At 45.9% G+C, this 17,695-nt stretch overlaps 1 protein-coding gene across 1 annotated transcript in view; it reads left to right on the top strand.

Moving 5' to 3' along the window:
* Positions 1-4,216: 4,216 nt before the first annotated feature.
* Positions 4,217-17,695, top strand: part of Rala (RAS like proto-oncogene A) — a 56,650-nt gene continuing 43,171 nt past the window's right edge. Inside the window, exon 1 of the mRNA XM_042695102.1 lies at positions 4,217-4,477. The gene's annotated coding sequence lies outside the window, so the exon portion shown is untranslated. The remainder of the gene's footprint in view (positions 4,478-17,695) is intronic.

Here is a 17,695-nt window from a genome sequence, read left to right as displayed (position 1 = left end):
GTGAATAGGTTTCTCACTTTGTGTTCAAAAAGTTTTACAGGAATATAATAACAATCAGTATTTGGTTTGCTGCTGCAGTGGTTTTTTTTTTCCCCAAACCCGGGGCTTGAACTCTGCGCTGTCCCTGGGCCTCTTTGTGCTCAAGGTTAGTGCTCTACCACATGAGCCACAGTGTCACTTCCAGCTTTTTCTGAGTTTACTGGCGATAAAAGTCTCATGACTTTTCTGCTTGGACTGGCTTTCAACCACAATCATTAGATGTCAGCCTCCTGAGTAGCTAGGATTACAGGTGTGAGCCACTGGCAGTTGGCTTGCTGCTGTAGGTTTTGTGGGGGTTTTTGTTTTGTTTTTTGGTCCTGGGGCTTGAACGCAGGGCCTAGGCTCTATCCTGAGTCTCTCTGTGCTCAAGGCTAGTGCTCTACTACTTGAGCCACAGTACAACTTCAGCATTTTCTGTATATGTGGTACTGAGGAATTGAACCCTGGGCTTCAAGCATGCTAGGCAAGCACTCTACCACCATGAAGCCACATTTTCCCAGCCTTGCTGCTGCAGTTTTTATAGGATTTATTATCTGTACCTTTCTGAAGCTTTTGCTTAAAATGAACTGTTCTATTTTGATTACATTAGGTCAGGTTAGCATAATTGTGAACCACCAAGGAGCAGCTGAGATGGGGCAATAGATCTGAGCTGGTCCTTCTTGCTCCTATTGCTCACTCAACTCACCCTCCTAGCTTTACATTCAGCCATATCCATAGAGTCCATCATCCTCAACCAGTCTGTGGCTACTGCCAATGCTTAAAGTTTAAATGTTTAAATACATAGTGGATGGTCATGCATCACCAGCTGGTGAAGTTTGCTTTTTTTCTTTTTGCAATCATGGGACTTGAACTCTGGGCCTGGGCATGGTCCCTCAGCTCTTCTGCTCAAGGCTAGTGTGCACTACCACTTGAGCCACACCCCACTTCCGATTTTCTGGTGATTTATTAGAGATAAGAGTCTCACCGAAAGCCAGGTGATGGCTCATGCCTGTACCTCTAGCTACTCAGGAGGCAGAGATCTGAGGATCATGGGGTTCAAAGCCAGGGCAGGAACATCCATGAGACTCTTATCTCCAGTTAAGTACCAGAAAACTGGAAGTGGCGCTGTGGCTCAAAGAGGTAGAGCACTTGCGTTGAGCTGAAGAGCTCAGGGACAGTGCTCAGGCCCAGAGTTCCAGCTCCACAACCAATGGGGGAAAAAACAAATCTCATGGACTTTCCTGCCCAGGCTGGCTTTGACCAGTGATCCTCAGAGCTCAGCCTCCTCAGAAGCTACGATTACAGGTATGAGCCACTGGAACATGGCCTAGGTTTTTTTTTGTTTTTGGGTCCGGTCGTGGGGCCTGAACTCTGGGCCTAGGTGCTGCGCCTCAGCTCTTCAGCTCAAGGCTAGTGCTCTACCACTTGAGCTACAGCGCCACTTCCTGCTTTTTTCTTATGTGGTGCTGAGGAATTGAACCCAGGGCCTCAGGCATGCAAGGCAAGCGCTCTACCACTGAGCCAACTTCCCAGTCCCCCCCCCTTTTTTTTTTTTGGTCCGGTTGTGGGGCCTGAACTCTGGGCCTGGGCGCTGTCCCTCAGCTCTTCAGCTCAAGGCTAGCACTCTACCACTTGAGCCACAGCACCACTTCCGGCCTTTTCTGCTTATGTGGTGCTGAGGAATCGAACCCAGGGCCTCATGCATGCAAGGCAAGCTCTCTACCAGAGCCACCTTCCCAGCCCCCCTGGTTTGCTTTTTAAATGTAGTTATTTCAGAAATTTTCCCAAATAAAGGAGAAAGGAAAAATTTTTCCTTTCCCAGGAGAAAGGAAAAATAGTTCGGAAACTGCTTTGTGACTATAGTGAGTGAAATGCTTGGCTGTGGTAACAGGAGTGACCCTAGGGTATCTCTAACTTCAGTCCAACTCCTCGGAGCTCCGAATTCAAATAGCAACTACCATTAGACATCACTTTCACTTCATACTCAGTAAGTTTCCCTTCTACAACCCATCCATCCTAACTCTGGTAAAATACACCTTTATTCTGCCCCATTACCAAAGCAAACCAGCACATCATTGCCACTTCTTTTCTCTCACCCACCAGTAGCCCTCAACAATCAATTCTCAGTTGATCTGGTCTCAGTATTTAAGGAATCCATTGGATGCCGACTGCCACTCAAGGGTCTTTATCTTTTAGTGTTTGTGTGTGAGTGAGTGTGTGTGTGTAAGTCCTGAGGCTTTAACTCAGGGCCTAGGTGCTGTCCCTGAGCTTTTCTGCTTATGGCTTGTGCTCCACTGATGAGCCACAGACCCATACCTGGCTTTTTTTTTTGGGTTCGGTCATGGGGCCTGAACTCTGGGCGCTGTCCCTCAGCTCTTCAGCTCAAGGCTAGCGCTCTACCACTTGAGCCACAGCGCCACTTCTGGCTTTTTTTTCTTATTGCTTATGTGGTGCTGAGGAATCGAACCCAGGGCCTCAGGCATGCAAGGCAAGCGCTCTACCACTGAGCCACCTTCCCAGGTCACATACCTGGCTTTTTGATGATTAATTTGTTGTAAGCGTCTCATGGATTTTCCTGGTATAGGCTCCAACCTCTATCTCAGATTTCAGCCTCCTGAGTAGCTAGGATTACAGGTGTGCACCACCGGTACCGCTATTCTTCCCAGATTTCTCAGGGCTCCTTGTCTGCATGTCCTGGTCCCTCCTTCAAGAGAATCAGTCCTCTACCAAAAAAGAATACTGGGGCTGGGAAGGTGGCTCAGTGGTAGAGCGCTTGCCTGGCATGCATGAGGCCCTGGGTTCAATTCCTCAGCACCACATAAGCATTAAAAAAAAGCCGGAGCCCGGCGCTGGTGGCTCACGCCTGTAATCCTAGCTACTCAGGAGGCTGAGATCTGAGGATCGAGGTTCAAAGCCAGCCCGGGCAGGAGAGACCGTGAGACTCCTATCTCCAATAAACCACCAGAAAACCGGAAGTGGCACTGTAGCTCAAGTGGTAGAGCGCTGGCCTTGAGCTGAAGAGCTGAGGGACAGCGCCCAGGCCCAGAGTTCAGGCCCCATGACCGGCAAAAAAAAAAAAAAAAATAGTCCAAGGTTTGCCATTGCTTCTACTTCTGCGATAGAAAAACAAAAAGCCTAAAGTTGGAACTGGCTGGGAAGGTGGCTCAGTGGTACAGTGCTTGCCTAACATGCATGAAGCCCTGGGCTCGATTCCTCAGTACCACATAAACAGAAAAAGCTGGATGTGGCACTATGGCTCAAGTGGTAGAGTGCTAGCCTTGAGCCAAAGTGCCCAGGCCCTGAGTTCAAGCCCCAGGATTGGCAATAAAGTTTGAACCTAGCAGTCATCTGTTCTTTCCTCTGTACACCTTGACTTACCATACTTCCAAACACAATTACTTGCTTTTCTGTCTGCCTGTCCATTTGACTGGGGCAATTCTCCGAATGGGGGTAATGCCAAGCCAAGTAGATGGTGGTAAGTTTGGGGGCAGGGGCGGGGGTTGAGGACGAGTAAGTCACGGGAGCAGAATCCGACGCTGGGCAAACCATGCATTTCCAATCTGTGGGGAGAATTACATAAACCAATGCCATGAAACTCAAACCCCAAACCTGAGCCTTGGGGCCGCGGGTTGACCCCGGCACCTCTCCCAGCCCCCGCAGAGGGGCCCGAGAGCCCACGGACCCGGACTGCGGAGACTCGACGGAGGAGGGCAGGAGGAGGCCGGGGAGCCCCGGAGGCCGTCCAGCCGGAGTGGACAGGCAGTGACGCGCCTCCCCGAGGTCCGAGGCCACCGACCCCGCGCAGCCCCCGCGGCCCGGGCCGCGCCCCGACCCCTGCCGCGGAGGAAGGCGCGGCCCCGGGGCAAGATGGCGGCCCCGCGGCCTTCTCCCCTCCGAGCCCCTCCGGGGCTCCTCCACACAGACAAGAACGACGCCGAGATCCGGGAACCTCCGCGAGGCCCGCGGCCGCTCCCGGACTCCGGGGAGGGGACTCCGGCCACCGGGGCGCCGAGAGCCAGGGCGGGGTCGCTCCGAGGGCAGCAGGCCTGGGAGGAGCCCGCCGGCTAGCGCCCCTCGGTCTTTGTTCGCCCGGCGTTAGCCGGTCAGTGCCGTCGCGCCGCCGCAGGCCGGAAGCCGCTCCCTCCAGGTCCCGCCCCTCTCCCCAGCGACCCGGAAGTGACCCGGCGGCTGCTGCAGCGCGGCCCGGAGGAGGGTGGGTCTCCCCGGAGCGGAGCGCCGGAGTCCTCCTCCTCCTCCTCCTCCTCCTCTTCCTCCTCCGCGTCCTCCTCCTCCTCGTCCTCCTCCAGCCGCTCGGGCTCCCGCCACCCGCCGGACTCCTCCCCCTGCCGCGCCTCGCGCGCTCGGAGCCTCCCCGACGACCGTGCCGGGTGCCCCGCGGCCGGAGTCAGCACTGCGAGGGACCGGGAGCCCGCGGGGCGGCGGAGCGCTCGCGGTGCAGGTGAGCTCGGGCGGCCCGGGCGGGGCCCGCGGGCGGCGGCGGCGGCGGCGGGGGTGTGTCCCGGCCAGGCGGGCCGCCGAGATTGCACGGCCCGCGTCGTGCTCGCGGACGAGCCGCGGGACCAGCGCCGGCTGGATCCCAGCGCGGGAGGCGGCGGCCGGGGCCCCCCGCGCGCGGCCGCCCCTCGGAGCTGGGCTCCTCGGAAGGTCACCCCGCATCCCCGCATCCCCGCGGCCCCGAGCAGCCCCGCCCGGGCGGCGCCCGCGACCCGGGCCTGGCCGTCGCAGGCCCCGCCGGCGCCTGCCTGCCCCCTCCCTCTGCCTCCCTCCCCTTGCACCCCTTCCCGCCTACCTCCGCTTCTCCCTGCACTCTTCCTTTCTGCCGGTCTCCCCCCCGCACCCCTCGCTCCCCCCGCTCCCCCCCCACCCCGTCCCCTTTCCTCCTCCCCTTGCACCCGACACCCCTTTCCCTCCGTCCCCTCGCCCTTTCACTCCGCTCCCTGCCCGCACCCGAACTATGTCTTTGAAGGCATCTCTGCCGGGTTTTTGTGACACTTAGAGGAATGGCTTTTTCGTACTGAAATCTGCACCCGGTCCTCACTGGTTCACCCCTCTATCCGCAGCGAGGAAGAGAACGCGAAGTAGGTATTTTGAATGAAGAGTGTTCTCTTCCGAACGATTCGCAGAAGTGGAGGAGGAGGAGGTTGGTGCGAGGTGACATCCAGAATCGCCCAGGCACGGCCTGTGTGTGTGCAGGTGGGCGGGGGTCAGCACGCTGGGGTGGCCAGTGCTGTTCTAGGTTTAGGGGAAACGGGGGAGTTAACCGGGACCTTTGCTTGAAAACCTGAATGTCCAGATTCGTGCGAGCAAAACCCAGTGTCATTGAGGTAGTGTGAGATACTCCAGCGCCACACCCTACCTGTCAAAGCTGAAAAAAAAAAAAACAAAAAAAAACACCTAATTTATAAGTAGTCTGCCGTGAGTGTGTGTGGGAAGTGGAGGAGCTTTTAAAAACCAGTATTCGAATTTAATTCTTATGGAAATGAATTATAACTTCAATCATGTTCCAGAAATTGGATGACAGATTTTATTAGGATATTGAACAGTAGAAGGTGTTCTTAGCTTGTGTTAATTAATGAATTTGGATGTATCTTATTACCTTTAGTTTCTCTGGCTCTATTAATGCTGTGTTATTATAACAGGACTCTTGTGACTGTTAAGGCATTGTTATTAGACCCTGAATTTTTTCAGAGCAGGAATCATGCCTTGTTCATCACAGGGTGTCTGTACATTGTGCCTTAAACATAGAAGTGTTCACACATACTACCTCCCAGTAGTTATTTTTTAAAATTGAATTGTCAAGGTGATGTACAGGGGGGTTACAGTTGCATACATAGGTAATGAGTACATTTCTTGTGGAGGGCTCATTTTTCTTCCACTTTTCCTCCCCCACAGTAATTTGTTTTGTCTTGGGATGTAGCTCAGTGGTAGAATGCTTACCTAACAGGCTCAACACCCTGGGTTCAATCCCCAGCACCACACACACCAAAAAAAATAATTTTGTTGGACAAGAGATTTTTCAGTTTTGAACATCAATTAATTGTACCAAGGGGTTTCATTCTTTTTTTTTTTGTCAGTGCCTGGGAACTACCCTCAGTTCTTCAGCTCAAGGCTAGCGCTGTACCATTTGAGCCACAGTGCCATTTCCATCTTTTTCTGCTAATGTGGTGCTGAGGAATTGAACCCAGGGCCTCATGCATACAGGGCAAGCACTCTACCACTGAGCCACCTTCCCAGCCCTCAGTGGGTTTCATTCTATGTATATAATACTTCTAGATCAAAATCACCCCTCCACCATTCTTCCACCTCTCCCTTCCCCTTTCCCCTTTCCCAAACCAGTCTCATCAGGTTGCCTTATTTGGTTTTCACGCATATATATATCAAGTATTTTGTCTCACACCTATACTGTGCTTTAGTCATATATTTGTGTGTGGTATGTCATTAGTACATACATAGGATCATACACTTATGATACAGTGTGTGCGTGCATATATAATTGTATTTGTTGTTTTTGTTTTAAGTTCTTGGTACATTTTATCCTGTTCTTCAGCAGGGTCAAAGAATTCTTCTCCAAACTCTATCCTTCCTGTAAAGCTAAAATATTTAGGAGATTATGCCTGGGCAATATGATCATTTGTATTCCACGGTTAAGTGTTTACTATTTGAACTTATCCAGGGCTAGTAGGAAGAGATTTTTCTGGCTAAAGGTGGTATGTTTATTATTATTATTTTTTGTCTGTCTGGGGTTTGAACTCTGAGCCTGTGGGTTGTCCTTGAGCCTCTTTGTGTTCAAGGTTAGTGCTCTACCACTTGAGCCACAGCACCATTTCTGGCTTTTCCTGAGTAGTTTATTGGAGATAAGAGTCTCACAGACTTTCCTGCCAGGGCTAGCTTTGAACCTACAACCTCAGATCTCACTCTCCTGAGTACCTAGGATTACAGGGAGAGCCACCAGTGCCTGGCATGTTTATTATTTGAGTTAATAACTATACCCAATCTTTATTTAAAAAAGGAAACTGTGTTATTAATGTTTGGAAAATGTGGTACATCACAGAAGTACTTGAAGTGGTTCATTTTTTCCATGGATACATGAAAATCCTCTAACATCGGATGTGACCTTGACATGATTTACCGACAGGCATTTTTCACATTATTGTTCCAAGATCCAGATGCTCTCTAGTGTGTCTGCTTAGTGTGCAGTCATCGGGATCCTCTATTTTGAAGCAGTACTTCATTATTATACTTTTTCCAGGATTTTTTAAGGTGGTAGGGAGGCTAATTATAGGAATCTTGTCTTCTCTATGATGATTTGTGAAGGGAATATTTTTGTTGTAGATAATTGAATTGTTTTCACTTAGGGAGGTGGGAGGTCCTATTTAGAGCAAAAAGTGCTGATGTGGTCTTTCCCCTCCTTGGTGCCTAGTGGAGGGTCTGCACCGATTTTCCCAGCTCATTCTATAGGACATGTCTAAACATACCAGTATCACTTCTTGTACTTGGGTTTATCAATATAATATGTATTTATTTTTTGGTAGTTCAGTGGCAAGGACATTCACTTAAAATACTGTAAAAAGAAGCTTTAAATGTTAATGAGGAGAAGAAAGAACGCTTTGTTTTGTGTTTGTGCGCCAGTCCAGGGGTTGAACTGAGGGCCTGAGCGATGTCCCTGAGCTTCTTTTGCTCAATGCTAGTGCTCTCCCACTTGAGCCACTGTGCCACACCCAGCTTTTTTTGAGTAGTTTGTTGAAGATAAGAGTCTCATAGCCTTTCCTGCCTGGTCTGGCTTTGAATGGGGATCCATAGATCTGAGTAGTCTCCTGAGTAGTTAGGATTCTGGGCTTGAGCCGCCGGTGCCTGGCTGACAATAATGCTTTTGAATTGTTAGGAGAGAATTAATGATTTTCATTGTTTCATAAAATGCTTTAATTTTTAGACTAAGAACAAGCCTGTAATTTGTTATCTCAGCAACACCGCTACTATATGGAGACCAGATTTCCCTTCTTAAATTCAACAGTCCTCTGGGTAAAAACAGTTCTCATATATTGATTGCCTGCCAAATACTGTGATAAGAGCTTCACTTATTTTTAATCTCCACATTATCTGAGCAAGCTGGGTAGTTTTCCCCTTACTTTGCTAAGGCTATATGCAATTATTTGCCAGACTTAGCCCCTAGGTGGTGTGTATAGAGCCTGAGTAATGCAGTTAATCCTAAAGGCTGAGAAGGTGATTGAGATTGTGCTGAGCTTCAGCAAAATGCAGACACTGAGCTTAGCACTCATGGTCATCACGTTTGGCCTGGGGTCACTGGTGAGGCTGGCCAAGGAGCCTCAAGCAGCAGCTGCTCTCCTTTATCTGCTTCCAGTGTGCTTACAATACAGTGTTACTGTTATCAATAGTCTGTGTGTGCCATGGTGGAAGAAATACAGTTGGACAATGGTTGTTGTTTTTTTGCCAGTCCTGGGGCTTGAACCTTGGGCCAGCGCTATACCATTTGAGCCGCCACAGCTCTGTATCTTGCCTTTTTTCCTCTCTCTCTTTCTCATTTTGGTGGGGCATAGCAACCTAAGTGCTATCCCTGATCTTTTTTACTCAAGGCTAGTGCACTACCAATTTGAGCCATAGCGCCATTCCAGTTTTCTGGTGGTAAATTGGAGAAAAGAATCTCATGGATTTTCCTGTCCAGGCTGGCTTTGAACTGTGATCCTCAGATCTCAGCCTCCTAAGTCTCATATACTTTCCTGCTCCTGTTGGATTCTCAGATCTCAGCCCTCTGAGGAGCTAGGATTACAGGTATGAGTTATCAGCACCTGGCTTCTTTACCACTTACCACCTCATTGCATTCAGAAGTATTGATTACCATATAGGAATAATGAAATTAAAGCTCTGAGTATTTTTTGCCAATTGTGGGGCCTGAACTCTGGGCCTGGGCGCTGTCCCTCAGCTCTTCAGCTCAAGGCAAGTGCTCTACCACTTGAGCCACAGCGCCACTTCCGACTTTTTCTGCTTATGTGGTACTGAGGAATTGAACCCAGGGCCTCATGCATGCAAGGCAAGCACTCTACCACTGAGCCAGCTTCCTAGCCCCAAAGCTCTGAGTTTTTAAGAGCTAAGCAAATTTTAGGAGAGGATTTGCATCATTGATTTAATTTTACATGAAGGTGTAGATTTATTTCCTAGAAGTCAAAGAGAATATCTTGTATAAACTGAAAAAGATAAAAAGAAAAAAGCAAGCTTCCATAACACGTGATACATTGCTCAAAGACTTTCAGAGCTAGCATCCTGTAATGGAAAAAAAAATAATGGAAACACATAATTGCTGTGAAGTATCTGCACAGTTTAATTGTTGAACTCACTTTTAAGTGTCTGGGTTTGACAGTGTCATTTTCTTTTTTTGTTGTTGGTTGTGGGGCTTGAACTCTGGGCCTGAGCCCTGTCCCGGAGCTCTTCAGCTCAAGGCTAGCACTCGACCACTTGAACCACAGCGCTACTCCCAGTTATAAGAATCTCACAGACCTTCCTGCCTGTGATCCTTAGATCTCAGTTTCCTAAGTAGCTAGGGTTACAGGCATGAGCCACCGGCTCCCTGTTTGACAGTGTCATTTTGGACATTAAGATAGAACAAGATTATGAAATAATTTTGACTCCCAGATGCTTTGTGAAGGTGAAACAAAGGTCATGTTTCTACAAAAGGTCATCTAAGCCACAGGACCTCTGGTTTTGGGTTATTGCATGATCGATACCTAGTAGCTAGCATAGAAACCCCTTGAACATGGAGGTTACCATACTGGATTGCAAGTGCTTAAGTACAACCACTCTGTCTAGATTTTTTTCCCTAGATCTGCCACAATCTAGCCCATGGTTCATCTTCCTGTAATCTTTTTTCTCACCCTTTCCTGAAACAACCATGATTAGTCCTGTGGTTGAAATCCAGGTTCTTTACTGACCCTTAATCCAAACTCCTTCAACCAGGCATAGTAGTTTATGTTTATAATCCTAGCTACTCAACAAACTGAAAATAGGGGAATCATAGTTGGAGGCTAGGCTGGGTAAAAAATTCTCAGGACTACATCTCAAACAATAAAAAGCTTAGCCAAGCACTAGTTGACTCACGCAAATATCATAGCTACTCAGGAGACTGATATATGAGGATCAGGGTTTTAAGCCAGTCCAGGCAGGAAGTCCATGAGACTCTGATCGCCAGTTAACCATCAAAAAGCCAGAAGTAAAACTGTGATTCAAGTGGTAGAACACTAAACGAGCAAAGAAACTCAAGGACAGTGCCCAGGCCCTGAGTTCAAGCCCAAGGACTAGCTCATCACAGTGTCATCCCAGCTGTGCTGGGAGTATAAGTAGGAGGATTGTGGTCCAGACTGGGCACGAAATTAGACCCTGTTAAAAAAATGAGTCTAGCACCATGTGCATACACGCACACACACACACACACAAACACACATACACACACACACAAATGAATGCAAAAAAGGACTGGAGACATGCCTTAAAAGTGTTTAACCCAGTACCATAAAAAATTTCAGATTTTCTTTATTGTTATATATAAAAACTTTCCAATGTACTCTAAAAAATTTACTGTTATTATTAAGGTGATGTATGGAGAGGTTGCCATTTCATATGTCAGGTACGTTTTTTTGTTCGTTTGTTTGTTTTTTGGTCAGTCATGGGGTTGAACTCTGGGCCTGGGCACTGTCCCTGAGCACTTCAGCTCAATGTTAGTGCTCCACCACTTGAGCCATAACGCCCCTTCTGGTTTTTTGGTGGTTAATTGGAGATAAGAATCTCACAGACTTTTCTGTCCTGAGCTGGCTTTGAACCATGGTTCTGAGATCTCAGCCTCCTAAATAAGTAGGATTACAGGTGTGAGCCACTGGCACCAGGCTGCAGGTACACTTCTTTTTGGGTGATGTCAACCCTTCCCTCGTTCTCCCCCAGTTTCCAGTGTACTCTTTATATAATGCACTACCTCTCTCTTCAAGATAATTCAGTCCAGCAGTACTGTTTCGGAGTGCTAGTGTTTGCTCACTCTCCCATTTTCTCTTGCTGAATTCTAGTCACTCCTCCTCACTCTAATCTTGTATATTCCTGCTGCTCCTTCAGGCTGTGCCTTTCCAAAAATTATATATAGATTAGGTCCTTTCCCTGGAATCTATGTACAACAAACTTCTAGATTGGGCTGGATAGCCTGGTATTATTCCAGCACTCAGGAAGCTTGAGACCGAGGAGGAGGAGTTCAAGTCCAGCTTGGGCTATCTACACAAAGGAAAAAATAAACTGGACTAGTTGCTTCTCTTTTGTGCTGCCATAATATCTTTCCCAATACTTCCCACAATATGAATAATGCCTTCATTAGCTTATTGCCAATTTTGTTGACCTCTATACATTTTGTAACCTCACAACTACCCAAACTCACATATATACACACATCTGCCTCTTATCTCTCCTCTCCTAAAGACACTCACAGGCTTTTGTCAAAAGTTGATAAACTTTCTTGGTTTATAGTACTCTGAATTTATTAGTTCTTGATTGATTCCAGTCCTGGCACTTGAACTCCAGGCCTGAGTGCTGTCCCTGAGCTTTTGTCCAAAGCTAGCACTCTACCACTAGTGCCCCAGCGCCACTTCGGCTTTTTCTGAGTAGTTTATTGGAGATAACAACATGACACACTTTCCTGCCCAAGCTGACTTTGAACTGAGATCCTCAGATCTCAGCCTCCTGAGTAGCTAAGATTACAGGTACAAGCCACCAGCACCCAGCTTATCAGTAATTTTTTTAAAAAACAAAACTCCTAGGTTAAAAGGAAAATCTTAACAGTTGTATTAAGTAACTAGGTCCAAACAACTTAGTGTTTATCTCTAACGAATCTCAGTCACTTGAAAAACCAATACATATAAACTGAAGGAATTCATGTATTCTGTTGTATGTGGCATGATTTTTCAACCACTGTCTTACTTCGACATTTAATTTATAGTATTTTGCAGTAACAATGACATAGTAGAGAAGCTTTGCACAGATGTATTTTCGCATTTTTGAAAATATATCTTCAGGATATTGCATGTGTAGATTTGTCAGATATTGCCAAATTCCTCTCCTTATGGGCTTGTGCTCATCTCTTTCTACTAGCCTGGTGAATGCTGTTCCCTCTAGCCTCCTGAGAAGTGTATTGAAGTTTCCCAGTCCAAGGGGTAAAAAGGGAATCCTAGTGTCATTTCTTGGGCGTTTTATTGGTGTTACTGGTTTGGTCTTTTGTCTTCTCTTCCTCCTCAACTTCTTCCTCCCTTCCCTTCTGGCCTTGAACTTCTGCCTTAGCCATTAGAGATGTGCACAACCATACCTGGCTCTCCAGGTAGCTCATTTTGTTCATACCACTTTGATCGACAGTGCCACTCTCTTAGTAGCTAGGATTACAGGCGTAAGCAACCAGCGCCCAGCTTATTTTTCTTGTTATAAGTATCTAGTATTTTTAATGTGCTTAGGGTCCATTTTAATGTTTCTTTGTATTCATATTATTTCCCTACTTTTTTTTTTTTTTGGGTCCGGTCGTGGGGCCTGAACTCTGGGTCTGGGCGCTGTCCCTCAGCTCTTCAGCTCAAGGCTAGCACTCTACCACTTGAGCCACACCGCCACTTCTGGCTTTTTTTCCCTTTTTTTTTGCTTATGTGGTGCTGAGGAATCAAACTCAGGGCCTCATGCATGCAAGGCAAGTGCTCTACTACTGAGCCACCTTCCCAGTCCCTATTTCCCTACTTTCTATATAACTTTTTTTTTGTCTTTTTGTTCGTATTAGGACTTGAACTCTGGGCCTGGGTGCTGTTCCTTGAGCTTCTTCTGCTCAAGACTAGGGCTCTACCACTTGAGTCACAGACCACTTCCAGCTTTTTCCAAATACTTTGTTGAACTCATGGACTTTCTTGCCTGGGCTGCCTTTGAACCGCAATCCACTGGTGCCTGGCTCAGTATTCTTTGTATTTAAGAACATTTAAGACACACACACACACACACACACACACACACACACACACACACACACACACACACACACACACACACACACACACACACACACACACACACACACACACACACACACACACACACACACACACACACTGGAATTCTATGCTTCCATCAGAAAGAATGACATCGCCCCATTTGTTAGGACATGGAAAAACTTGGAAAAAATTATATTAAGTGAAGTAAGCGAGGTCCAAAGAAACATTAGGTTCCATGGTTTCCCTTAATTGCAATAACTAATATATGTCTGGGACAAGCAGGAAAGGTCAAAAGCTATGTACATATGACCAGATAAGATGATGTTAAGCAAAATGAACCCCAAGATAGGGACATAAATGGTTTTTTCTTTCTTACTATTGTTTCTAACGTATTTATAAGATACCACGTGATTTTTTTGTTGCTTTGTATGTTCCTCCCCCATGGTATCACCCCTATTTTCACTGTATTTGATGTCACTGCCCTGTGTCTTGTATATACACTTCTCTAATTTGAGGAGGGAAAGGGAAAAAACAAAATGCTTAAATAGGGATACAGGTTGACCCATTGTAACAATGAGATGTACAAGACAGTATGTTGAAAAATGAACTTTACAATTTAGGCCGGGTGGGAGATGGGAGGTGGGGGAGTGTAGTTGTGGAGGTGGGAGGGAAGGGATGGTAGGGGAAAAACAAAGGAGGAGTTAACAATGCTTGATAGGAAATGTACTCATGACCTTGTTCATATAACTGTAACCCCTCCATACAGTATTTTTACAAGAAAAAAGTTTTGTTTTTTTTTTTTAAAGAACATTAGTCATTTGCCAGGCACTGGTGGCTCATACCCACAATTCTAGCTACTCAGGAGGCTGAGTGATGATCATGGTTCAAAGCCAGTCCAGGCAGGAGAGTCTAAAAGGTTCTTATCTCCAATTAAAAACCAAAAAGTCTGAAGTGGAGCTGTGGCTTAAGTTGGTAGAGTGCTAGACTTGAGTGAAAAAAGCTCAGAGACTGTGCCCAGGGCATCAGGATCAACACACACACACACACACACACACACACACACACACACACACACACTAGTGATTTAAGTTGCATGGACTTTGATATTGCTTATGAAAGTTTGTTTTGCATGGTCCTATATATTATCCTTAAATTCAGTTTATCTGGAGTTTGTTTCATAAAGTCTTTCCCTGTGCTCAGATTGTATACATTCATTCTGGCAATGCTCACATAATTTCTATGTGAAGTATATTTCTGTGTATATTATATCATTTTCCAAGCCCAGTTATTCAAATGCTGTTTATATAAAAAAAAATCTTTGCTCCATTTGTGTCATCCTCTCTGTTCAGCTGGGTGTATTTCATTCTGCTGAGTTGTCTGACCCTTCATTACCAGTACTACCCTGTGTTAATTGTAGTGGCTCTGTAATTATTTTAACCACACAGAGGCGAGTGTCATGTTGTATTTATATGGTAGTGTGGTCCTTGTGATAGCATCTCCTCCTCAGTGTTGTCCTTCTTCATGAATAGTTTATTGGTCTATATGAAATTTAGCACCAATTGGTATAACCTACTGCCATTTTTATTGAGATTGCATTAATCTTATTTCACTTTGAGAGAATGGATAGTCTTGAGATGATAGTGTTGAGATAACTTTACCTAGAACAATCAGTGTCTTTATTTGTTTACTCTGTATCTTTGAAGAGTGGTTTATTGTTACCTTCATAGAAGATTTGGACATTTCTTGTTAGGTTTATGCCTATTTTGAGTTACTATATTAAAGCTATTAATATTGTATATGTATATGATGTGTATATGATTTCTGCCTATTTCCCTGTTACTTTGCCAAATTCTTGTTTTAATTTAATTTTTTATTGTTAGTAAGTTTACGTAAGTAATCTTTACATAAGTCTGATAAAGAGTACATTTCTTTTTGGACAGTATTACCCATTCCCTGGCTCTCTACCTACATTTCTCTTCCATTCCACCCACAAGTTGTATAGTTGGTTTTCAGCATAGTGTCTAGTGAGTATCACTGCTGCATTTGTTCACCCTTTGTCCTTCCATTTCTATGGCCCCCCCCTTACCTTCCCAAAGACAGATGAGTACACAAACAAGACAAAAAGAAAAACAACAACAAAGAAAAATCTTGTTTTGTTTTTGTGCATGTCTTGAGGCTTAAACTCTGAGCCTGGTCACAGTCCTTGATCTTTTTTGCTCAAAGCTAGTGCTCTGCCATCTGAGACACTGCTACACTTCTGGCTTTTTTTACTGATTAATTGGAGATAAGAGTCTCACCAACTTTCCCACAGGGTAGGGCTCTGAACTGTGATCCTCAGATCTCAGCTTCCTGAATAGCTAGGATTACAGTAGTTGCTAGAGTTCCAAATTCTTGTTGTTACTTTTAACAGTGTTTCTCAAAGACTTTCCAGATATACTATCATCCTATCTTCTGTAAATGGTGGCTTTCCTCTACTTTTTCTGTGTGTATGCTTCTGTTTAATCTTATCTAACTTCCCAGACTGATATCTCTGGAATGTTGTTAAGTGGTGTGGTGGTGTAGGTACTAAGTTCATAATCTTCTCTGGATAAGCAAATGGTTTGTTGGTGCTGCCTTTTGAAGGCTGCAATTTTGTACTGTCTGTAAGAAAGCTTTCAAAGAGATGCATGAGACGAAGCTGGCAAGGCTGACCTCCCTCGTGGGCCGTAACAGATACAGTGAGTGCAAAGTGAGGTAAGGATGGCTCTGAAGTTATCCTGTCCGAGGGCAGCCCTGAGTTTTCTCCACACTTATCTGGATTTTACTCTTCCCGCCAGTCATGGATGTCAAAGGTGACTTTCTTCACCTTTCTGGCTAATGCTGCTGGAGGTATACAGAAATTGAGGGGTTCTCTCCTAGACTGTCATAGAAAGTCTGTCTTATTTAAGTGTTTCCTGTGCTTTGCAGATTAGTTCAGCTTAGTTTGTATGGACATGCTTCTTTAAGAACTTGGTTGACTAGTTTATTTGGCAAGGCAAGTTTGTAATTAGATGAGGTAATCCTGGTGTTGGAGGACCCTTGAGTCTGCAGTGGTGGGTAGTTCTAGACAGCATGATCCAACAGTCTGGATAAGATGGCTTTGAGGCTGTTCGTTCTTCAGAATTGTTTATTCAGACCCAGTCATCTGCTAAAATGATGTGCTAGTAAGAAATGAGGTTTGAGGCTAGCCATGGTACCTCACATCTGTAATCCCAGCTACTTAGGAGACAGAGATGAGGAGAAATATTGTGGTTTGAGACAAGCCTGTGTACAAAGCTAGGGAGCCCTCATCTCAGCAGTCAAGCTAGGCATGGTGGCATGTGTCCATCATCCCAGCTATGAAAATGGTACAAATAGAACAGTGATCCAGGCTAGTCTAGGCAAAAATGTGAGACTTATTTGAGAAGTAACCAAAGCAAAAAGGGCTGGAGGCGTAGCTTAAGTGGTAGAGTACTTGTTTAGCAAGTGCAAGGCCCTGAGTTCAAATCCCAATTCTGATAAAAAGAAATCAAGTATTGGCCATTTATCCTGTGTGTTCTGTCCAAGAACACAGGAGCATTCAGTCTTCTATGTTCTGGAGTGTTTTTATTTCACTGTCACCTAACTCATTGAGAAAATTCAAGTAATATGTTCTAGAGCCATGAAACTTCAAGGTTAGATCCACATCCATGTCTGTTATCATTCCAGAGTGCCCCTCCCATGGGAGCTGGCTGGAAGGACTCTGCATTTATTTGCCCTTATGCCATGGAGCTTCCTATATTGTACAGACTATGGTCTGTTGTCTGTGTTGGCTGCTGGCAGGTGGAGTATTTAATGCCCTGAGGCAGTGAGTTCTTAGTCACCGGGTGACTTAGCTTGTCATCCCCATTTGGCCTATGATCCATACAGCCTTTTTCTCTGAGTCTTGCTGCCTCAGTGGCATGAAAGCTTACTTGAGGGAAACACTGGGGACTTGAGTACTTCTTGGAGATCCTCCAATCTTACCCTCTGTACAAGTTGTCACTAGATACACGGATTGGAGAGTGATCTTTTGTTTCCTCTTTTTGTCTTCCACTCCTCTGCCTTTTAGTCTGAAGGAAATCTGTCTCCCCTTTTATCTTTCTTCTTCCCTTCTTTCCTTTCTTTAAGCCCCTCCCTTCTCTCTCTTCTCTCTTTCTCTCATTCCCTTTTTTGTGCCAGTAATGAGGCTTGAACTCAGGAACTGGGCACTGTCTCTGAGCTTTTTTGCTCAAGGCTGATGCTCTACTACTTGTCACAGTTCTACTTTCAGCTTTTTGGTGGTTAATTGCAGATAAAAGTCTCACAGACATTCGTGCCCAAGCTGGCTTCAAACCTGGATCTTCAGATCTCAGCTTCCTGAGAGCTAGGATTATAGGTGTGAGCCACAGGTGCCTGGCCCTCCTTTCTCTTGTTATGAGAAAGGTCTTGCTATGTTGCCCACATTGGTCTCTAACTCCTGAGCTCAAGTAGCCCTCCCACCTTATTAGCCTGTCTACAGGTATAGGCCAACACAACTAACCCTTTCTAATTCTCTAGTCCTCTTCTCCACGCTCCACACTTTTATTCTACAGCGATTCCTTCTTTCATAGGGTCTCACTTTATGCTCCAGGCTGCCTTGGAACCCACTAAGAAGCATG

Source organism: Dipodomys spectabilis, unplaced genomic scaffold, assembly GCF_019054845.1.
Source record: "Dipodomys spectabilis isolate Male_0828 unplaced genomic scaffold, ASM1905484v1 ptg000178l, whole genome shotgun sequence".
Lineage (NCBI taxonomy): Eukaryota > Metazoa > Chordata > Mammalia > Rodentia > Heteromyidae > Dipodomys > Dipodomys spectabilis.
This window is presented reverse-complemented; position numbering and strand designations above follow the sequence as displayed.